Here is a 24,997-nt window from a genome sequence, read left to right on the forward strand (position 1 = left end):
TGTTATCCCACGGGTTGTAAGATCAAGCCCCACTTTGGGCTCCATTCTCAGCAGGGAGTCTGCTTGAAGATTCTCTCTCTCTGCTGCTTCCCCCACGCATACACACTCAGGCACTCTCTCTCCCAAATAAATAAATCTTACCAAAAAAAAAGTACAAACTAAACCCATTTCCAAAAAAAATAAAAGGAAATCATGTAGATTAGAGCAGAGATAAACAAAACTGAGAAAGCAGAAAAATTAAACTAAGAGTTGGCATTTAAAAAAAAAATCAACAAAACCAACACTTAGCTGGGTTAAGTAAGAAAAAGAGAAGACTCAAAATCAGAAATGAAAAAAGGAATAACAACTAATGCCACAGAAATAGAGAGGATTATAACAGAATACCATGAACAAACAAGTGCTTGCCAACAAGTTAGATAACCTACAAGAAACTGATAACTTTCTACAAACACACAGCCTACCAACTTTGAATGATAAAGGAAGAGAAAATCTGAATGGACCATAACTAGTTAAAGAGATTGGATCAGTAATCAAAACTTCCCAATAACAAAAAAAGCCCAAGACCATATGTTTCACTGGTGAATTCTACCAAACATTTAAAGAATTAGCATTAGCATTACTCAAAATCTTTCAAAATATTAGAGAGGAGGAGACACTCCTGAACTCCTTCCATGAGTTCAGCATTACATTAGTACCAAAGCCATGAATAGATACTACCAAAAGACAAAAACAAAAACAAAAACAAAAAACCACAACTGTTTCCCTGATGAAATTTGATGTAAAAATCCTCAACAAAATACTAGCAAACTAAATTCAACAATACATTGAAAGGATCATGTACCATGACCAAATGTGATTTATAATATACCTACATTAATGGAACAAAAGACAAAAAACATATGACCATGTCAATTCATGCAGAAAAAGCATTTGACAAAATTCCAACATCCTTTAATGATAAAAAGCATTTAGCAAACTAGGAATAAAAAAAAATTACCTTGACATAAAAAAATATATATATATATAAAGCCCCATAACTAGGGGCGCCCGGGTGGCTCAGTGGGTTAAAGCCTCTGTCTTCAGCTCGGGTCATGATCCCAGGGTCCTGGGATTGAGCTCCGCATTGGGTTCTCTGCTCAGCGGGGAGCCTGCTTCCCTTGCTCTCTTTCTGCCTCTCTGCCTACCTATGATCTCCGTCTGTCAAATAAATAAATAAAACCTTTAAAAAAGCGCCCATAACTAATATCATACTCAATGGTTAAAGACTGGAAGCCTTTTCTCTATGATCAGGAATAAGACAAGGACGCCTGCTCTCACTGCTTCTACATAGAATTCCTAGCCAGAGCAATTAGGCAAGAGAAAGAAATAAAAGGCATTAGAACTGGAATGGAAGAAGTAAAATTATTTCTGTTCATGGATAACATGATCTTAAATGCAGAAAGCCCAAATGACTTCACACCAAAAAAGCCATTAGAACTAATATATTCAGCAAAGTTGCAGTATATGAAATCAACAGACACATATAAGTAGCATTTCTATACATTAACAATGAGCAATGAAAAAGGGAAATTAAGAAATCAGTGCTATGGGGGCGCCTGGGTGGCTCAGAGGGTTAAGCCTTTGCCTTTGGCTTGGGTCATGATCTCAGGGTCCTGGGATCAAGCCCCACATCGGGCTCTCTGCTCAGCAAGGAGCCTGCTTCCCCCTCTCTCTCTGTCTGCCTTTCTGCCCACTTGTAATCTCTGTCTGTCAAGTAAGTAAATAAAATCTTAAAAAAAAACCCAGAAAAGTGCTATTTACAATAGTATCGAAAAGAATAAAATACACAGGAATAAATCTATTTACAATATTTTTTACAATACTATTTTTTACAATTTTTACAATACTCTATTTATAATACGTTTTACGATACAATACTATAATGCTTTTTTGCTACTATTTACAATAGTACCAAAAAGAATAAATACAGAAGAATAAATCCAACCAAGGAAGAGAAAGTCTTGCATATTGGAAACCACAAAACATTGCTGGAAAAGTTATAAATGACACCCTGTCTTCATTGACTAGAAGATTTAATACTGTAAAGATGTCAATAGCACCCAAAGTGATCTATACAGATCAATCCCATCCTTACCAAAATCTCAATGGCATTGTTTTGCAGAAATAGAAAAATCTATTCTGAAATTCACATGTAATCTGCAGGGACCCTGAATAGTCAAAGAAATTTTGGAAAAGAAAAACAAAACTGGAGGTTTCATACTTCCTTATTTCAAATCTACAGTAATCAAACCAATATGGTTGGCATAACGACAGACACAGAGACCAACAGAATGGAATAGACAGCCCAGAAACACACCCTTGCATATATGGACAAATGATCTTCAATAAGGATGCCAAAACCACTGGATGGAGACACAAAAGACAGTCTCTTCAGAAAATGTGAAAACTAGGTATCCACAGGCAAAGAATGCAGCTGGACCCTTACCTTATACAATATACAAAAATTAGTTCAAATGCATTAAAGAGCTAAATATAAGACCCCAAATTATATAACTTGTAGAAGAAAACACAGGAGAAACAATTCATAACACTGGATTAGGCAATGATTTCTTTAAATGACACCAAAAACACAAGACAACAGAACAAAAAAATAGACAAATGAGACTATATCAAATCTAAAACTTCTATGCTCAAAGGACACATCAACAGAGTGGAAAGAATATCTTTGGGATGAGAGAAAATATCTGTAAATCATATATCTGGTAAAGGGTTAATATCCAACATATATAAAGTACGCCTACAACTCAACAACAAATGACAGACAAATGGCCAATAAGTATATGAAAAGACACTAAAAAACCACTAGAGAGAATAGCAAATTAAAACCACAATGAGATATCACCTCACACTCATTAAGATGGTTATAAAAAAACAAACAGAAATAACAAGTGTTGCTGAAGATGTAGAGAAACTGGAATGCTTGCACATTATTGGTAGGAATGTAAAATGGTACAACCAGTATGGAGAACAGCATGGCGACCCCACAAAAAATTAAAAATAGAAATATCATATGATCCAGCAACCCCAGTGTTGTGTATATATACAAAAAAATTGAAAGCAGGATCTTAAACAGGTATCTACACATTCACATTTACAGAAACAATTGGAGAAGAAATCCAATTGTCCATTGACAGATGAATGGATAAACAAAACACAGTTTATACACAGAATGGACTATGGCTCAGCCTTAAAAGAAATTTTGACAAATGCTACAACATGGGCTAACCTTGAAGACATTATGATGATTGAACTAAGACAGTCACAAGAAGATACATATATATTCTACTTATGTGAGGTAGCTAAAGCAGTCAAATTCATAGAAAGGGAAAGTAGACCAGTGGTTACCAGCACCCAGGTGGGAGAAATGGGGAGTGCTACTATATAATGAATACTGAGTTTTAGTTTTGCAAGATGAAAAAGTTCTGGAGACTGGTTGTACAACATTGTGAATATACATAAAGCTACTGATGTGTAAACTTAAAAATGGGGAAGACAACGGATTTTATGTGCTTTTATCTATAATTAAAACTGTTTTTGAAAAAAGAAATGACAAATTGTGAAATAATATAAATTTTAGAATCAAAAACATGGTCAAAGTTCTATAACTTTACTCACAAAAACCAAAATATGAAAAAGTTCAAATTTAATATATAAACATACCCTCCACACACCAAAAACTCATTTGAAGCACGTCTGCCAGCAGTTCCCATCGGCCTATCATCTAAAGGAGAAAGAGAAAAATACCATTAGTTCTGCTCTGCCACCTGCTTAAAAAAATGTAAACCATTCCAACATGATTATTCAGAAAAATACGAGCAGCACACAAATTTATCACTTGCTTATGATGCACTTTTCTCCATGAGCAAAAGCAGGTAAAAGCCATGAGCAAAAACACTGAACACTGCACCCAGCTGAATTCACAGGTGGAAACCTTCAGTGCCCACTTCTATAAACAAACATCAGGGCTTTTCAAGGTAAAATGTCATATTTACTTCAGTATGATATCTTTCTTCACCATTTAACATGCATAGTAAAAACTGTGGTAATGTTTTTATGATGTTCCTTTTAGTATGTCTCGCACCAATGTTTTTGAGTGTTATGCCCTCAATTCCAATTTGCCCGTGAACTCTGTGGTTTTTACTAAACAATTTTTTCAGAGAGTGCTAAGTTTTAGGAACACACATGTGACATTCTAGCACAACTAACTGTAAACAAAGTCTAGTTCACCCCAATGTTGGAGCACCCCCATCCCATGTAACACTCCCTGCCTTGCATGGGTTGTTGAACAAGACGTCATGGAAGCTGGGGCCTCTCAGGCACAGTAGCACCCGCCACAGGTCAGTGTCCCTACTCCGGTATCATCTATACATGGGAACAGAGCTGAGCTCAGAACGCAGGATCCCTTCATTCTTGTCACTGGGATATCCATTATATCACACTACCTGGGTGATTTTACATAGCTGTAAAGGCATAATCAATGTGTTGATATGAAATAGCAGTGTTGACCAAATAAGTTTTTAAAAAGTATAGGTTACACTGCTAGCCCATACTCAAAAAGGGAAAAAAAGGAAACAAACACAAATATCCCTCTGAAGGGCCCCAAATAAGAATGGAGAAATGCATTTATTTTGGCACATCTTAAGTCCCTGCTCCCATGAAGCTTCTATTCTAGTAAGGAAAGAAAGTAATAGTGTCAGACATGATAAGAAATATAAAGGAAAGTGGGGCATTTGGGTGGCTCAGTTGGTTAAGCATCAGACTCTTGATTTCAGCTCAGGTCATGATCTTGGGGTCATGGGATCGAGCCCTGCATCTGACTCCACATATACACTCTCTCTCAAAATAAATAAATAATATAAATATATAAAAATGTATATAGAGGAAAATAAATCAGGGTAAGAGAATAAAGAGAAGTGAGGGAGGAAGGGACCTATTTTATAGAGAATAGCTCCTGATATGGTAATGGAGGGAACAAGGTAGATGGGGCAAGGGTAGGAGCTATATTTCACTAAGTGTACTTCATTTTCTAGCTTTGAGTTGGGGGCCATACATAATTATGAAACAAAATAAAATCAAAAGGAAAAAAGGATCCCTAGAAATCAAAAGTGAAAATGGAGCAAGACATTTATCATCTTCTGTCATACATAACCATGTAGCAATTTGTCAGTGTTATCACTAGAAGGGAATTTTTTCAAGTGACTTTAAGTTTAGCAATTTGATTGGACATTCCTAACAGGATTACCCTAAGGACAAAAAGACCCACAAAAAGACTTTTTTTTTTAAAGTGGGCTCCACACCCAACATGGGGTTTGAACTCTTGACCATGAGATTAAGACTAACATGCTCTACCAAATGAGTAAGCCAGGTGCCCCCATAAAATGATTTTAAATGGTTTTAGTTAATTATATTGTTATTTTGATATGATATCATTTTATAGAAGAAAAAAAAAGAGAACCTAAGTTCACAAGGGCAAAAAGAATAGAAAAGTCAATAGCCACAAAAATTTAGAAGTTACAAAGTTGACTGAAGCATTATTTGACCTAGAAGACCCAAGAGCCAATAGAAATTTCCCCCACATGGTATGAGGGAGTCTTCTCCAGGAGACTTCCTCCGAAAAAGAAGCAGAATACATAATACATCATCAGCATAAACTCATTGTCCTTAAGACCCACCACATTCGAAGCTTTCAAACAACATTCTAATTTTCCATTCTTAATTATGAGTATATGACAATTACCAAACATCCAAGGAAGGAATCTAATCTGAAACCTAGACTCCAAAACAACCTGGGAGAGATAAAAAAGAAGTATTTTTCATGGAAATGTTAAAAATTAATGTCATCAGAGATAAAATACTGTACTGAAATCAGAACAACGCTCAAAGGAAAGGGAAGCTTCTAAAACTTAAAAATATGAGAACATAAATGATAAACTCAAGAAAAGAAAACATCAAGGAAATTTCCCTAAAATTAGAGCAATAAGACAAAACAAAAGTAAAATCAGACAAAAGAAGAAAATCAGAGTGCACTCTAGTACTTGTCTTATTATTACTTTTATTACCTTTTATATTTTTAAGATTTTATTTATTTACTTGACAGACAGAGATCACAAGCAGGCAGAGAGGCAGGGAGAGGGGGAAGCAGGCTCCCTGCTGAGCAGAGAGCAAGATGTGGGGCTCGATCCCAGGACCCTGAGATCAAGACTTGAGCAGAAGGCAGAGGCTTTAACCCACTGAGCCACCCAGGTGCCCTGTCTTATTACTACTTTTAAATTGTACAGATGTTTTAAAGATCTTACATGGGGACTTCTGGGTCCCAGTTTCACATGTCAGAAGCTGAACAGACTGAAAAATCAACAGTTCTTGGATCCAAATGAGAGAGAAGGACAGAGGCAAACTGATGCTGCCGGATTAGAGAGGCAGACAGGCAAACACCCGGAGGTGTGGTTTACCTGAGAAGAGACTCACCAGCAAAAGGCTTGAGGAAACCACAGCCAGGACAGAAAAACATGAACTGAGATTGACAATTTGCAAGAGGATCACTGTGGACAATTCTCAGAGTTAAAAAATTCCAGAAGGATCTAGTCACAGGGAGGCCTATAATATTGTCAGATTTATCCCGGGGGAACTCATATACTCACTTAGTAAACAGAGAAAAAAATCCACTCCTGCCTCTTGGAGGGGGAGGGGGAAGAGAAAAGGGACCAGTTTTAAATAGGTGTGAGCATTCTGTTATTCGAAGGGCCTGCCTTCAGGGGAAACAATCAGAGCTTTACCTGCTCGAGTTAAGCCCCAGACTGAGCTGGGGGCAGGGAAGTACCCAACCCTAATGCCCTAGAGCCATCCTGTCCCATCTTCAGGCAGGAGAAAGAAACTGGAAACATGTGTAAAGCACACAGACCAGAAACCTAGGCTCACTAAAGTACCGAGACCCAATCACAGAACACTTCCTCCTGCCCCCACAGCTCCCCATCACATTTCTATAAAACCTACTTACAGCAGTTCTTTTTACCCAGGACATCCTGTATGACGATCAAGAAAAAGTCACAAGGCATACCAAAAAGCAAAAAACACAGATTGAAGAGATGGTGAGCCTCAGAACCAGATATGGAAGGCATGTTAGAATTATCAGACTGGAAATTTAAAACAACTATGATTAATACTCTAAGAGCCCTATTGGATGAGGTAGGTCACAAGCAAGAACAGATGAGATAGATATAAAGAGATAAAGATAAAGAGAGAAAGAGTAAAGATAAAGAGATAGATATAAAGATTGATGAAAGAGAGAGAGAGAAGGAAATCCTAACAAGGAACCAAAAAGAAATGCTAGAGATTAAAAAACACTGTAAAGGACATGAAGAATGCCTTTGGTAGTCTTATTAGTAGACCAGACACAGCTGAGGAAAGATGCTTTGAATTAGAGAACATTATTGACAAAATCCTCAAAAACTGGAAAACAAAGCTTTTTTTTTTTTTATGATTTTATCCATTTATTTGACAGAGAGAGCACAAACAGGGGGCATGGAAAGGAGTGGGAGAAGCAGGGTTCCCAATGAGCAGGCAGTCTGATGAGGAGCTCGGTCCCAGGTCCTTGGGATCAGGACCTGAGCCGGATGCTTAACCCACTGAGCCACCCAGGTGCCCCAACAAAGATTCCCTTTAAAAAACAACAGAATATCCAAGGTCCATGGGACAACTACAAAAGGTGTAACATGTGTAATGGGATTACTAGAAAGAGAAGAAAGGACAAAAGGATCAGAGGGAAATACTGGAAACAACGACTGAGAATTTCCCCCCAAATGAACGCAGGCACCAAACCACAGATTCACAAAGCTCAGAGAACTCCAGGCAGGATAAATGCCCAGAACAACTACACCTAGGCAGATCATTTTCAAGTTAACAGAAAAACTAAAAAATTAGAAAATTCTGGAAGAAGTAAAAAAAAAGAACACTATACTTTCAGAGAAACAAAGAACTGCGTTAACTTCTCAGTAATTGCACAAGCAAGAATGAAATGAAGTATTTAAAGTGTTAAGAGAAGTAAACCACCAACTTAGAATTCCAAACCCTGCAAAATTATCTGTCAAAAGTGAAGGAAAAATAGACTTTCTCGGACAATAAAAATTGAGGGGATTTGTTGCCAAAATAATAGCAATAGTATATTCCGTTATGTATGCATAATGTGTGTGTCTTAGGTATACAGGGATAGGCTTATGGATTCTTCAACTAGAATGGATGGCAGCAATGATACAAGGGATGGCAGGAAGGAATTAGGATTTTGTTACTATAAGGTACTTAACACTACCATGAAGTAGTACAGTTTTATTTGAAAGTGGACCTGGAGGGCATGTGGGTGGCTCAGTCAGTTAAGCATCTGCCTTGGGCTCAGGTCATGAACCCAGAGTCCTGGGATTGAGCCCTGCATTGGGCTTCTTGCTCAGCAGAGAGCCTGCTTCTCCTTCTCCTTCTCCCTCTGCCTGCCATTCCCTTTGCCTGTGTTCTCTCTCTTGCTGTCAAATAAATAAATAAATAAAATCTTTAAAGTGGACCTGGACTGGGGCGCTTGGGTGGGTTAGTTGGTTAGTGTCTGACTGCTGATTTTGGCTCAGGTCACGATCTCAGGGGTGTGAGACTGAGCCCCTTGTTGCACTCCACGGTTGGCCGGGGTCTGCTTGAGATTCTCTCACTCCCCCTCTGCCCCTCCCCACTGCTTGCACATGTCCCCTCTCTAAAATAAATAAATAAAGCTTTAAAAAATAATAAACATTAGAAAATAATAAAGTGGATCTGGAATAATTATAAATATATATTGCAAACTCTAGGGCAACCAATAAAGAAAGAAAAAAAAGGTACAATTGATATGCTAAGAAAGAAAGAAAATAGAATCATAATAAATGGTCAGTTAAAACCACGAAAGGCAGAAAAAACACAGAAGACAAAAACGGGAACAAAGAACAAGGACAATGAAGAGAAAACAGTAACAAATGCTAGATATTAATCCAGGTTTACCAATAACACTTCTAATGTCACCGGTCTAAATGCACCTATTAAAAGGCAGATTTCAGAGCAGATTAAAACACACAACCCAAATACATGTTGTGTATTAGAAAATTACTTTGAATATAAAGACACAGATTAAAAGTAAACAGATGGAGAAAAATAGACCCTGCTAACACTAACATGCTTACATTAATCAAAAGAAGGCTGGAATATATTAATTTCAGACACAGCAGACATCAGTGTAAGAAAAGTTAGGGATAAAGAAGGGCCTTATGTAATGATATATTTATATTTACATAAATATAAATTCTCCAAGAAGACATAGCAATTCTTCCTTAACATTATGCATGCCCCTAACAAGGCGTCAAACTATACAAGGTAAAACTTACAAGTAGAAACAGGTGAAACCACTAACGTGGCTGGAGACTTCAACACCTATCCCTCAAAAATGGACAGATCCAGCAGGCAGAAAACCAGTAAGGACACAGTTGAACTCAATAACACCATCAATCACCAAGATATAATTGACATCTACAGACAGCTTCATCCAACAACAGTAGGATACACATTTTCCTCAAACTCACATGGAACATTTGCCAAGATAGACTACATTCTGGGCTATAAAACACATCTTAACAAACTTAAAAGAGGTGTGCTTGGGTGGCTCGCTCAGTTCAACATCTGCCTTCAACTCAGAACCGTGCATCAGGCTCACTGCTCAGAGAGGAGTCTGCTTCTCCCTCTCTCCCTTTCCCTGCTTGTGCTCCTTCTCAAATAAATACATAAGATCTTTTAAAAAAAAACAAGCAAAACGAAACAACCAAAAAAATTTTTTTAAAGGAATAGAAATCAGTTTCTGCTTGCAGACTATAACGGAATTAAACCAGAAATCAGTAACAGAAAGGTAACTGAAAAATCCCAAAATACAGGGGGACTGAAAACATACTTCTGAATAACAAATTGGCTGAAGAAGAAATCTCAAGAGAAATTTTTAAAGATTTTGAACTAAATGAATTTGAAAACACAACAATCAATAAGCTTCTAGCCAGGTTAACAAAAGACGGGGGGAAAAAAAAAACCAGAAAGGGGGATACAAATTACTAATACTACAAATGAAAGAAGAGACACCAGTAGGGATCTTACTGAAAAGGATAATAAAGAAATACTATGAACAACTCTATGCCTACAAATTTGACACCGTAGATGAAGTAGACCAATTATGTGAAAGACACATCTGCTAAAATTTACTCAGGAAGAAATAGGCAATTTGAATATAGGTCTTTATCTATTAAAGACATTGAATCAGTAATTAATAGCCTTCTAAAACAGAAAGCATGAGGCCCAGATGAGTTCTCTGGTGAATTCTATCAAACATTAAAGGAAGAAATTATACCAAGTATCTATTTTGAATCTCTTTCTGAGGATAGAAGCAGAGAGAATATTTCCTAATTCATTCCATGAGGCCATAGTTACTCTCATACCAATACCTGAAAAAGACATTACAAGAAGACTGCAGACCAGTATTTCTCATGAACACAGATGCAAAAATCTCCAACAAAATACTAGCAAACTGAATTCAGCAATGTATAAAAAGAATTATATGCCATGACCAAATGGGATTTATCCCAGGTATGCAAGGCTGGTTTGACATTCTAAAATTAATGTGATCTATCCCATTAATAGAGAGAACATCACAGAAAAAGCATTTGACAAATCCAACCACCATTCATGATAAAATCTCACAGTAAACTAGGAATGGAGGGGAACTGTCTCAACTTGATAAAGAATATCTACAAAAAGCTACCGCTAACACCATACTAAAGGGTGAGAAACTCCAAGCTTTTCCATCAAGATTGGGTAAAAATATAAGGATGTCTTCTCTCTTTTTTTTTCTTCCATTGATTTTTCTATTGGCTGTGGTTATTACAGTTTCATAATCTGAAGGAAGTCCTATTTCACTCACCACTTCTTTTCAACATAGCTCTTGAACTCCTTGCTAATACAGTAAGTTAAAAGGAAATGAAAGGTACGCAGCTTGGAAAGGTAAACATGAAACTATTGTTCGAAGATAACATGATTACCTATGTAAAAAAAATCCAAAAGAATTGGTCAGAAAAACCTCCTGGAAATAATAACTGACTAAAGCAAGGTTGCAGAATACAAGGTTAATACTGAAAAATTAAATTGCTTTCCTATATCTCAATAATAAACAACTAAAATTTGAAATAAAAAAACACCATTTATATTACAACCCGCCAAAATGAAATATTTAGGTATAAGTCTAACAAAAGTCATACAAGACCTGTATGAGGAAAACTACAAAACTCTGATGAATGAAATCAAAGAATATATAGATGGAGAGATACTCTACGTTTTTGGATAGGAAGACTAAATATTGTCAACATGTCAGTTCTTCCCAACTCGATCTATAGATTCACTACAATCCCAATGACAATCCCAGCAAGTTATTTTATGGATATCGACAAACTAATTCTAAAGGTTAAATGGAGAGGCAAAGGACTCACAACAGCCAATAGAACACTGAAGGAGAAGGACAAGGGACTGACACTACCCAATTTCAAGACTTAAGTATAAAACTACAGTAATCAAGACAGTGTTATACTGGCAAAAGAACAAATAGATCAATGGAACAGAATAGGGAGATCAGAAAGAGACCTTCAAAAATATAGTCAACTGATCTTTGACAGAGGAGCAAAGACAATACAATGGAGCAAAGATAGTCTTTAAAAAATAATGCTATAAGTAGACATCCATAGAACAACAATAACAACAAAATGCATCTAGATACAGACCTTTCAAAAAAATTAACTCAAGGGGCACCTGGGTGGCTTAGTCATTAAGCATCTGCTTTTGGCTCAGGTCATGATTCCAGGGTCCTGGGACTAAGACCCGCATTGGGCTCCCTGCTCCACGGGAAGCCTGCTTCTCCCTCTCCTACTCCCCCTACTTGTGTTCCCTTTCTCGCTCAAATAAATGAATAATATCTTAAAAAAAAAGTTAACTCAAAATGGGCCACAGACCTAAATATAAAAGAAAAAAATCGCAAATATTGTAGAAGACAACATAACCTAGAGGACCCTGGGTATTGTGATACCAACACCAAACACGCAATCCGTGAAAGAAATTTATTTAATGTTTGAATTAATCATTAGTGATGAACTTATTGAAATTAAAAACAACTGCTCTGTGAAAGACCATATCAATAAAATGGAATATAAGCTACAGACTGAACAAAGATATTTGCAAAAGACACATCTGATAAAGGACTGTTATCCCAAATATACAGAGAACTCTTAAAGCTCAACAAGGTAACAAACAATCCAATTGAAAAATGGGCCAAAGATCTCAACAGACACCTCACCAAAGAAGATATACGATGGTGAATAAGCACATGAAAAATGCTGAATATCAGATGTCATCAGAGAAATGCAAATTAAAATGAGACTCCACTGCACATCTACCAGAACAGCCCACCCCAGAGCACTGACATCACCAAATTCTGGTGAGAATGTGGAGCAACAGGAACTCCACTCATTGTTGGTGGGAATGCAAAATGGTAGAGCCACTTGGAAGAGTTTGGTGTTTTCTTACAAAACTAAACATGCTCTTACCATACCAGCCAGCAGTCATGCTCCTTGGTATTTATCCAAAGGAGCTGCACACTATATGTCCTCACAAAAACCTGCACATGGATGTTTATAGTAGCTTTATTCTTAATTGTCAAAACTTGGAAGCAATCAATGTGTCCTTCAATAGGTAAATGGACAAACTGTGGTACAGAAATATAGAGACAATAAAAATACTGGTGGTTTCCAAGGGACAGAGGATTTTTAGGTCAGTAAAAATGCTTTGTATATTATAATGATGGAGAAATGTCATTATACCTTCCTCCCAACCCACAGAATGTTCAACACCAGGAATGAATTCCAAGTAGACTATGGACTTTGGGTGACTGTGATGTGTCAATGTAGGTTTATCCTCAGCAACACATGTACTGTTCTGGTGAGTGATGCTGAGAATGGGGAGGCAAGGGATATGTGGAAACTTGTACCTGCCTCTCAGTGTTGTTGTAAACCTAAAACTGCTCTAAAAAAAAAAAAAATCTTTGGGGCACCTGGGTGGCTTGGTCGGTTGAGTGTCCAACTCTTGATTTCAGCTTGGATCATGATTTCGGTCATGAGATCGAGCCCCACATTGGGCTCAGCATGGAGTCTACTTGGGATTCTCTCTCTCTCCCTCCACTTGCTCTTACTCTTTCTAAATAAATAAAATGTTTTAAAAATATATGCATGATGTATTTTGCAATAAAAATTTTTTAATAAAGAGAAGACTGTGGGGACACCAGCCTTTGGCTCAGGTTGTGATCCCAGGGTCCGGTATCCAGTTCTTTACTGGGCTCTTTGCTTGGCAAGGAGCCACTTCTCCCTCTGCCTGCCTCTCCTCCACTGCTTATGTTCTCACTCTCTTTCTCTCTTACAAATAAACAAATGAAATCTTTTTTTAAAAAATAAAAAACATAAAATTTTAAAAAGGGTTTGGCCAATGATAACAAATGCTGTAAATACATCAAAAAGCTGAAGACTGAGAAATGACGTGAGATTTGGAAGCACAGAGACCTCGGCAGGAATGGTTTTGAAAAAAAAAATGATCAAATATAGTATTTACACAAGGGAAAGAAAAAAACAATGGTAACTAGAATAAGACAAAAGATATGAATGTCTTTTATGTAGGAAAATATAAATATCTATCAAAACACATTAAGGAAACCTAGATAAGTAGAGAAAGACATACTCTTTTTTATTATTTAAATTCAAATTAGTTAATGCATAGTGTCTTACTAGTTTAAGGGGTAGAATTTAGTGGTTTATCAGATGGATAAAAGACCCAGTGCTCATTCTATCAAGTCCCTTCCTTAATGCCCGTCACCCAATTACCCCATCCACCCATCCATCTCCCCTCCAGGAGCCCTCAGTTTGTTGCCTAGAGTTAAGAGTCTCTTATGGTTTGCCTCCCTCTCTGTTTTTATTTCATTTTTCCTTCTCTTCCCCTATGAACCCTTATGATTTTGTGAGAAACACATATTCTTGATTTGGCAATTAAATATTGTAAAGATCATTAACTGTTCCTGTATAGGACTTATAAAATCAATCAATCAAATTCACATCAAAATCCCCTAATGTTTTTTGTAGGATTTGTCAAGCTGATGTTAGACTACATGGGGGTAAAAGCAGTTAAGAGTAGCCAGGGTGATTCCAAAGAATACAAAAATGCTCTCTACCATCACCCCTTCCCTCACTATCTCTCTCTCTCACACACACACACCGCACACACACACACATTTAAAAATTATTATAATACAGACAAATAGACCAACAGAATAGAAGACCTTAAAACAAACCCAATTCTTTATAAAAACCTAACAGGACAAATCTGGAATTGTCTATCAACAGAGAAAGGACAGAATATTCAATATTAAGATCCCTACCTTATTCCATCTACAAAAGTGAATTCCAGGTAAAGTTAAAGATGAAAAAAAAAAAAACTTTAGAAATCACCATTACTCCATTAGGGCAGCATGGCACAAACTACTGATTGCCTACAACTTGTATGTACCAATATTTTATATCTGAAGTTGAAAATTTCTAGAGCATCCATGTGGAAGAAACTCTGATACAAGGACATCTGTTACAATACACTTTGAACAGTGAAAAGATAGAAATTATCCAGGTCACCCTCAGCAAAAAATGGAAAAAATGTGTGGTTGAGTTGTATTATAAAATACAGTTACACTGTAAATTTCAGATATTAAAATAAACTGCATGCATATCTAGATATGTATCTAGGAATGTAACAAAAACATGAATAAAAAACCAAGCTATAGATTCGTTCCTTATACCATTTACTTAAAACTGTAAAAACACAAGAACATCGTACGTTATGTATAGATATAGGATATGTGGAAGTATAAAAAAAAAATCTACAGTAAGAATTAACCTCTAGCAAGAGTGGAACAAGGAAAAGGACTTTGGCTGTACCTATACAGCATTTTTTATCCTTAAGAAAAGACATCTAAAACAACATGGCTAAACACTGACATAAATAAAATTAGAATGGGGGTGGATTTGAGTATCTGCTGTATTATTTCCTGCTTGAAATACTGCATAATTTTTAAAGTCTTAATTCTTTTTTTAAAATAGAAGAAAACCACTGTATGTTGGATTTTTATAGGGAACTCCCAGCTGTCGGAGCACCGATGGTGAACCGCCCCACCTTCTCCTGCAGCCTTGTTCCTGCTCAACCCATCCCCAGTGGATACATCCCCAAAGCACATGCTCTGGGGATGACGGCCTTCACACCTGGCATGATGCCTAACAGTAGCAGCTGCACCATCAGTATCTGACAACTACACAGACCGCTGGACACAAACTTCTCCAACCTGCACATGGTCAACTTGATACTATTCCAATTACTGAAGGAACCCAATTTCTAGGTTTTCTGATCCCGTTCCTTCACCACGAAACCACAGTTCCTTCTTTCTTGACGGTTTTGTCTAACTTCTTTTTTGTAGGTTTTCTGGTGCCCTTTGCTGCTCCTCATAGCCCTGACCGTATTTAGTCAACTTGGATTCTGCTTCTTTTACAAAAATTCTCCCCATATATTTGTGAAACTCATTCCTGACCTCATGCCAGTCTCTTCTGAAGGGCATCCAGCCTGGTTTTAAATTCCCTTGACTCTTAAGGTGGTTTTTGCAACAGAGGTCTTCCTTTAATTCTGCTGACTTTCTTATTTCTTTCTGTGTGGATACAAACAGAATTTGAGATCATTTCCTGCAATCTTCTCATCTGCCTTCAGAATCCAAAGTTACTGCTTCATGGAAGATGACTGAGCAGATTTTAGAATGGTAGGTATATAGTTCTGGGAATTCACACAACTAAATAAAGTGCCCCTTTGAAAAGGTGCCCTGCATGAGAGAGCATGGTATAAAGATTAAAAATAAATGCTAGTCTAGTAAATTAAGAAATATAATGTGTACAAGTAGAAAATATTCTCACATGAGTGGTCTGACGAGATGTTGTGTGGAACCAAAACAAAGTCATCCGTGTCACAAGAAGAGTTCTTGCTACTAGTGCTGGCAGAATCTTTGGACACTTGTAGATAGTTGGGAGGACCCAATGGTGGGGAGGATAAGTTTTCTTCCTGAATATGCTGCCTATCTGGAAGGGACTAAAATTAACAACATAAAATTAAAACTGGCCTAGTAATAAAATGCACGTCAGAATAGCCATTAGACTAAGGAATACTGTCTTCATAAAAGTGGGCATAAAGTTAATTCTATCTTAAAATTTCAGAAAAAAGAAATCTCTTTGGAAGATCTTTCCCTTAGGAAAGCAGTTTAAAGTGTCTTCATATAAAGACTTCTAAAATGTTTTCCAAAAATGATACTTAAAAATATATCATACCACTTATCATGTACATGTCTCCCTCTCCTGAAATTTCTGGGATGTGTTTTCATCATCTCAACATGCCCAGTTTCGGCTCTTGGCCTAGCAAAACAGGTACTCAATAACTATTCACTTGATGACTAAAACACTATGTCCAGGGACTTTAGACTAATAACATCCTGCACACATTTTAAAAAGTTTTAAACCTCCAGTGAAGAAAACATTATAAACAGGAAAGCAAGAGACCACGTTATGCAAAAAAGTAAATAGATCGATAAGGATAACTACGTTCAAGCCTAGAGATTTATGTTTGCTCACAGAAAGCAAGATCTGGAAAACCTTACAGGCCGTGGGTACATTCCTTTTGTGCTTCTTTTGTTAGGAGGGAGGAATGGGTTTGCAGGAGATAGGACAGGAAGGAAAGGAAAGCATATAAAAGGTATACAAGCAAATACACAGATGTAAGCAGTTGTATGTCCTGTGGCATTTGCCTACTTCAAGGACTCAAGTGACACCTCTAATTAAATGTCTTGGTTACACAATGGTTTTCTGAAACAATGAACTTCCTAATTTATTATGTTAAGTTCTCTATGACCTTGTTTAACCTTCATTTCTATTTAAGAAAAGGAAAAATACTACACGATGCCCTTTAATCTTAAACCCATGTCCTAAACATCCAATTCACTGCTAGTGCTCCTTCGAATGTCACTGTGCAATGAAATCTGTATCAGATCTCCTCTCGTGTGTGTGTGTGTGTGTGTGTGTGTGTGTGACACACATGACATACAATCCCCTCATCACTTTTTAAAGAGACCTTGTGTGTCTAGTAATAAAGGGAAGGGACAATGGAAAGACTAACATGACCAACCGTCTACGATGGGCTAGACACCGCTGGGTGCTTTCCATGTCTTACCTAACCCCAGTCATGTTCTGAAACCCACATCATACATGGATACAAACAGCTCAGCTCAGAAGTTTAGGAAATTTGCCTGAGATCACACAGCTAAGAAGTGCTCAAACTGATCCCAAGCATCTAACTCCACAATTTCTTTCCAGTGGTTTAGGTAGGCCCTTTCTCTAGCTCTTCCATGCCTTTGTCAAACCGTCTGCAGCCACAGCATCTGAGTGGAAGGGATCTTCTCCCTGCTGGTCTCTCCACCCCGTGCTGTAAGTCCGGTCCCCTCCACCTCCTCAGAGACCTCTGCCCTCCCTCTGCCCCTTACGGTCTCACCCTCTCCCTTTCCTCTGGTTTTCTTCCCCTCTGTGCGTAAACACATTCCATTTTCTCACACCTCAAATCCCTGCAGTCCTTTTAATCACCGTCTTCTCTCACGTCTTTACTTTTTAACGATGTCTCTTGAAATTATCAATCTTTACTGACACAAGCTCCTCACCTCCTACGTATCGCTCAACCCACCATAACCCCCTTTCTGCCTTCTCCTGTGCAGTCACGCGGTCTTCACCAGGCTGGCCAGGCTTCTCCCTGCCACGTCGTGTTACCCACACTCTGCTTCACCCGTGCTGCAGACCACTCAACCCTCAACCCCTTCGTTCAGTGAACCGGCTTCTCCTCCCACTTCTCAGTCTGTTCTGTGGGTGCCTGCTTCTCTTCCATCCCTTAAAGGAGAGGGATGGAGTGTGGAGTTCCCCAAGGTGTCACTCCGGACCCTCTATGCCTCACATTTTTAAAAAATTCTGTTCGGTTAGCCGCTGCACTGTACGGAATCAGCATCTGATGCGGTGTGCAGTGACTCGCTGGTTATGTGGAACACCCAGTGCTCATCACGGCCCGCACTCCTCACATTTTTATCCTCACCGCAGCAACCACTCTCACCCTCCAAGTGCCCCCTCACCTCTGCGGCCTAGATCTCTCCAGTGAGCACTGGACTAACTCACTACCATTCTGCTCCAAAGGGTTGCTCCCCGCACTCCCTGCTCGAGTGACTTTACCATGATCCATCCATTCGGTCTCCTGTTCAAGCATTTCCAAGCTTGGTGAACTCTACCTTTCTCTTACCTGGCCCCCACCTTCCCTGTAGCTAAGGCCCTCGTTCTCAGAAAAAGGAAAAACAAAACAAGGAAGGTGCAACAGTCTGCAGGGTTCTCTGTGCTCTAACAAGTGGCCGCTCTACTCTCTACTGCTCTCGAGCCCCGGCTTCCACCCTGCAGCAGCTCACAGCACACCTCCACCTAAAAGCACTCTGACGGCTCCCACAGCCAAATCCTGTCAAGAGACATCAGCCCCCTGACTCTCTAGCTGCACCTGTCCCTCCCCCATGCCACCAGTGCTCTGCATCTTCCAGCCTGGATGGCTTCACAGAGCCTTGTCCACAGAACTTCCAGCAATGATGGACAGTCTACATCTGAGCGCCCAGTGTGCTGGAGACCCACTAGCCACGGATGGCTACTGAACATTTGAAATGTGGCTAGCCTGACTAAGGAACAAAATTTTAAATTTCACTTAATTTTAACAAATTTAAGTAGGCCTGGAGGGGCTCCAGGGTTTCTTCAGGGCGTAGTGCTTCTGGAACTTCATGAATGGGAATTCTTCTGCCTATAATAACATTCTTTTACTAATTCACCTTGCTAGGTCTTTCTTCAAAACTCAGCTCAATGCCCTCCCCTGAGCAGCCTTCCCGAGTTCTTGCTCTGATTTCATGCTCCCCATTCATGTTCCCACAGGCAATAATGAGACACACACATAAGCTTCCAACAGAGGTTGCTTTACCTACCTTGTCCCCACACAACTAAATTAAAAGCTCTTTAATGTAAGGGACCGGGTCATTTCATTCATTAGTATCAACCAGAACCTTACACAGACTAGGTGTTTAATAAATGTTATGAAACCAAGAAACATGATCTAAACAGCATTTAACCTATAGCCAATATCGTAACTAAAAGACTAATTTGGATTATTTTTTCCTTCCAAGATTTCTCTGGAATCAAGTAGCAGCTGGGTATTTGTGTGAGAATGTAAAAAGAGAATGTTGTATGTGCATGCCTGTGTGTATCAACTCTCCACATCAGTCTACTCCAGCCATAGGAAGGAAGGGGAGGCTTGCATAAAATCATCTTATTTTTGGCAGTTTTCATTAAAAGCAAGGCCTATTAAACCATCCCCTTTCTCACTATCTGGAAATTATACAGGAACATTCTGGATTTCCTTTTACTCCTCAGTTTTCCTTTTTCCCTTTTTATTTTCACTTCAAGCTGCCTTTTTTTTTTTTAACCTTTTTTTTTAATGTCAGCTCCACGCACAGTGTGGAGCCCCACATGGATCTTGAACTCCCGACCCTGAGACCAAGCCCTGGGTTGAGATCAAGAGTTAGAAGCCAACCTCAAAATAAAAAGAATTTTAAAGCACAAAAAAAAAAAAAAAAAGAGTTAGAAGCTTCATGGACTGAGCCATCCAGATGCCCAACCATTAGCTTTTAATAAAAGCCTTCTAAAAATGGTTTCCCCACCAAAGTTTCTAGCATCTAAATATGCTTCCTCTCTCCCCCCGCATGTCCTCACCTCTCTTAGCACTCCGTCTCTTGGCCAGCAGCCTGAGCCGAGCTCCGAGCGCTCTCCCCTTCAATGCTGCCCCACCCAACAGAAAACCCCAACTGGCTCTCGCCAGTCAAAGCAATCTCCAAGTCAATGAACCTCGTACTGGACCCCCTCTATCTCATTCCTTGGTCATCCTACAAACAGGCTCCTCTCTTCTGGCTCTCTCCCACATCTCTCTCATAATTAGATTCTTCCCTGTGGTTCTTTCTCAAGCATCAACTTCCCTTTTCACATTATGTCTCACACTGCATCAAATATAGACTTCATAATAATAGCTACAGTTTATCAAGCGTGCCCAAGGCTGCTGTTCATGAAGCCTGCCTTACAGAGGAGGGGGCCCTGGCTCAGTGCTGGAGCTGACCTGCTCCAGGTGAAGTGTGAGCCAGCGGCCCCACCAGCGCTGAAGCCAGATGGAGCCTGGCCCCAAATAAAGCCAACTGTCTTTCCATGCCAGTACACTTCCTCCGTGTTTCTCCCCAGTCACTCCAATTCCAGTGTCTTCTTATATTCTGGACTAAAGCAGGAATGCACAACACTTTTTTTCCCTCTTAGCTTTTTAAAAAAAAATTTAGGGGAATATAATGTCTTATTAGCCCATCTGCTTTTTCTAACTTGGTTTAAGTCTCGAGGGTTAGGCAAAAAGGGTTTTTTTGCCGGTTTTCAGACTCATCTGTTTGCGATTGGCTGCTTCAGCATCTGCTTTAGCCATGGGCTGTTAGGTTTTCCTTGAAAACAATAGTAAGAGCCGTTGCCACTTACCGAGTATTGTGTACCAGACATTATAGTAAAGTGCTTTTGCTCATTTACGCTTAAAAGAATTTACGAAATAGGTCAATTACACTCGCTTTCCCTAGGAGAAACAGGGTCAAAGAGATTCATTTGTCCTGGTTAATGCGGCAAGTAAGGGGTGCAGAAGCTCCCGAATCCCATGTTCTTAAACCTCTAAGATGAACCCACTACACTAATTACCCTCTTATAACTGCCCCACCCTCCACCCGCAGAATTCAAGAAATTCACGTCTGCCAGGCTAATCTGGAAAACAGTCACCAGAGCTGACACAAGAGCCCTTGGAACTTCAGCTGATGAGAAAGCCTCAAGGTCACAGCCCACAGCAAGGAGTGGGGGAAGGGTCAGAAGGGGGCAGAGTGAAACCCTGGGAGACCAGAGCAGAAATTCTCAGGATCTAGAAGTAGCACTTGGGCTGGAGGGAAGAGAGCCACAGAGAAAACGGCCTGGGAAGCCCAGGGGAGGAAGGGGCTGGGGTGGAGCAAGTCCTGAAGGGCTGGGAACCGGCATTCAGGGAACTGAGGTGGGAGGAATGTGGCTCCGAGGTCACTCACCACTACTGGAAATTCTACGTACAGTAAGTATCGAAACTGATGCGATGATAGTTGGAGGAAATAAAGTTACTACCTCCCTGCCTCTGATGGGTACTCTGCAGCTGTCATGCTTTCCAACCCACGGAGCATGAAAAGTCGTGAGTACTATACTCGCTGTTGAGGGGAAAATGACCCAGGGGGTGACATTTCTTGCTGAAGCTTAGACAGCTACAGAGGGCAGAGTACAAATCTAGGTCCATCTGACTCAACAATAATGTTCTCTGACCAAAGCTCAGCAGTAGCATGGAATGGGCACGTCAGAATGTAAGTTCTAGTAAGCACTGCACATCAGAAGGGAATCCACAATGTATCCCAGGCTCCCTTAGGGACAGAAGCAATAGCACTCACTCTGAAATTATAGTTAATAAAACTAAAACTTACCAGTGGAGAGGCAAAGCGACAGGATGGAGAGCTGCCACAGGAGCTCCCAGAGACGGAGCCAGCATACATGGGCACTGGAACTGGGCAGGCTGGGGGGGAGAAACACAGGTGAAGAGAGATGTGCGCTGCAGAGACTTACACAGCTCGTCCAAGAGAAAACCTGTCAAAACGACATTGCTGTGCTGACCAGATTCATTTACCTACTTATTACAGCTCCTGTGGGTAAAACTAAACCTGCAGCAATTACTACAACTATTTCAACTGGGACTTGGGGAAAAAAAATGACTGGAATTCAATAAATAAAGCTCAATGAAATCTTGAGAAGCACAATCAAAAATTAATTTATGACACAAAATACTAATTTTTCCTTAAGTCTGCCTTTACTCTTCAACTAAAAATGCAAAAAAAAAGAGGGTACTCACATTTTTTCACTGGAACTTATTCAAGAAAAGGATGGCTAAAAAATGATTTTGTAATGAAAAAGGGAGAATGCAACCCTTAAGCTCAGGTTGAGTAGCAGACAGGTTAATCTTGTTGATGTATTTAACAGTGTCAAGATCATAAATGATTATTATTAACTTCTTTATTTAGCCTCCATCTCCTTCCACTGTAGACGCTTATGATTTTTATAAATCATCTATAAAATTATCAGATTATAAATAAATCTTAATCCACGAACAATTTAAAATAATAATTGTGAGTTTTGCAAACACACGTTACCAACGCAGCAGGCTCCACAAAAGCAGGCATGTTCAGGGACCTGCACTGTCCTCCTGCAGGGGGCAAGGGGCTGTGAGCAGGCCCCCCGAAGTGTATATGGAAGCATGGCTGGGGTTAACTGTCCTAGGAGGCAATCCAGGCAGCTGATGGATATAATAAATCCCATCCTTCTATCCTAGAAGAGATGTTCCTGCAGCTGGTTTCACATTTTTTAAAAAATCTGTAAGCCTGATTTAATTTCTTTGGCTGTCTACCAAGGATAAAATCTACATAATAAGCCTGCTGATTAAAGATAAATAAGTTAGTGAGGACATGGCCATTCATTATTTTACTTTACCTTCCCATGTGTTTAAAGTATTTCATTAATTCTTTAAAAACCCATAAAGCTAATCTCACGTGTCATTACTCTCATGGAGTCCCAGACCTGTATGCTAGTAAATCTCAGAGAGCAGGCAAGGAAGGTGGTGTGACACCAGCATGGGGGTTAAATGACGAGATATGAGATCAGGAAAAGCTTAACTCAGGGTCAGTCTAGCATATCTTCTACTCTGGAGGGCCCTGGGGGTCTTACTGATATAAATTGCCAAAAGCCACTCAGTGTAAATATCAGTTACAAATCTTGCTAAGGAATAGAAGTGCAGAGGCTTTTGAAGAAAAATATGAGTTTTCTACCAGAGATCATTTTTAGAACAAAAACTAATATACATATACATAAATTATAGTTTGACATGTAAGATTTTTAATGCTAATTTTTACAATGAACATCATAGGGATGAAACAGAAAAGATATCAAAGAACTGAATGCAAATGCTCTGAAATCACATCCCAAATCCATTGCTATGGCAGGGAAAATATACAAATACTTAATATATAATCTAGTATTTTAAAACTATTATTCATGAGTATGTTGTTTCAGTATTGACCCCTGTTTCTCATGGTTACAAAACAACTCTCAATTTAATTTCTCCCCCTGAATGATAAAAATATTTACCAAGTCCATGTGCTGAAATTTAGTTCCAACTTTACAAAGCTTTAAGAAAATACATGTTCAGACTATTTCACCTTGTCCCCTATATGGAAACTTCCAGAGCTATTGTCTACTGAGGACATTTGCTAGGACAACAAACTGAGTGCTTCACATACCAGTTTATTTAATCCTCACAAACTTAACACACAGCATTATCTTCCTTTTACGGACAAGGATAAAGTGCAAAAAGGCCATATATCTTCTCCAACGTCAAAGCTAGCAAACTGAGGGACTAGAATTCAAACCCTGGTCTGTCTTATCCAGGAACCTATATGGACTTCCATAACACACATCAACAGAACAAAACTCTGGACTAAGGTTTTGCAAATCTCCATTAATATTACAACTAATTACCACAGGAAAAAAATCAAACACTTTGTTTTTTTTCTTTTTAAGAATGTCAAGATCAAGGTTAATTTGAAAAGCATTTTCACTGAACATGTCTTATGGCTTTTCTGGTCTGACATTTAAGTCGTGCTGTTTTTACATATGTCTGCTAAGAGTAAGATCAAAAAGAACAATCTTTTACATGAGATTGATAAAAACAAGTTAACAAACTGCCCCCAAAGAGGAGCTGAGACCCAGACAATTTCAGGGGAAAATGTTCTTTCAAAGCCTTCCAGAACTGGACAATCCCTACAGTATTAAGCATTCCTAGACCGTGTAAAGTTAAAATACTTAGAAATTTTCAGCTTTAGGGGTGCCTGGGTGGCTCAGTGGATTAAAGCCTCTGCCTTCGGCTCAGGTCATGATCCCAGGGTCCTGGGATCGAGCCCCATATTGGGTTCTCTGCTCAGCAGGGAGCCTGCTTCCCCCCTCTTACTCTGCCTGCCTCTCTGCCTACTTGTGATCTCCCTCTGTCAAATAAAGAAAATCTTTTAAAAAAAAATTTAGCTTTAAATGATTATATTATAAAAAGAAGAAAGGCTCAAGATCAGTGATACGGCTTTTGCCTTCAGAATGTAAAAATCTGAACTCACGGCCTTGCGGAGCACCCAGAGCCCATTCTCCCACAGCCCTCACACTGCCATGAAAACCAGACTGCCAAGGAGTGGCCCCTACCTGTATCCTGAAACCCCATCTTTGAGGCCAGGGACTTTCCACCAGGATTCTGGAGTGTTTCTCCTCCTTTGCCTTCTCCTAGATCTCCGAAATACATCCCCAGCCTAGACCTCTCCTCTGGACTCCAAGTGCCCTTTGGGCTTCTGCACCTCTCCATTAAATGTGTGTCTTCAGTTTAACAGATCCAAGCTGAACCCCTGATTTGCCCCAGAGCCTGGTCCAGCCACAGAGCCTCAAGCATGTCTAAAACAAACAACTCATTCCTTCAGGCACCCAGGCCAGACACCCTGGAGGCATCTTTGAGTCTTCTCTCTCTCACACCCCACATTCAATTCATCTGTAAATACTACGGTCTC

General features: G+C 39.3%; 1 pseudogene; it reads right to left on the reverse strand.

Moving 5' to 3' along the window:
- LOC101690479 overlaps positions 1-21,942 on the reverse strand; it is a 60,309-nt pseudogene extending 38,367 nt beyond the window's left edge.
- Between the last annotated feature and the right edge of the window lie 3,055 nt (positions 21,943-24,997).

This window comes from Mustela putorius, unplaced genomic scaffold (assembly GCF_011764305.1).
Source record: "Mustela putorius furo isolate JIRA1106 unplaced genomic scaffold, ASM1176430v1.1 tig00000731_pilon_pilon_pilon, whole genome shotgun sequence".
NCBI classification, from domain to species: domain Eukaryota; kingdom Metazoa; phylum Chordata; class Mammalia; order Carnivora; family Mustelidae; genus Mustela; species Mustela putorius.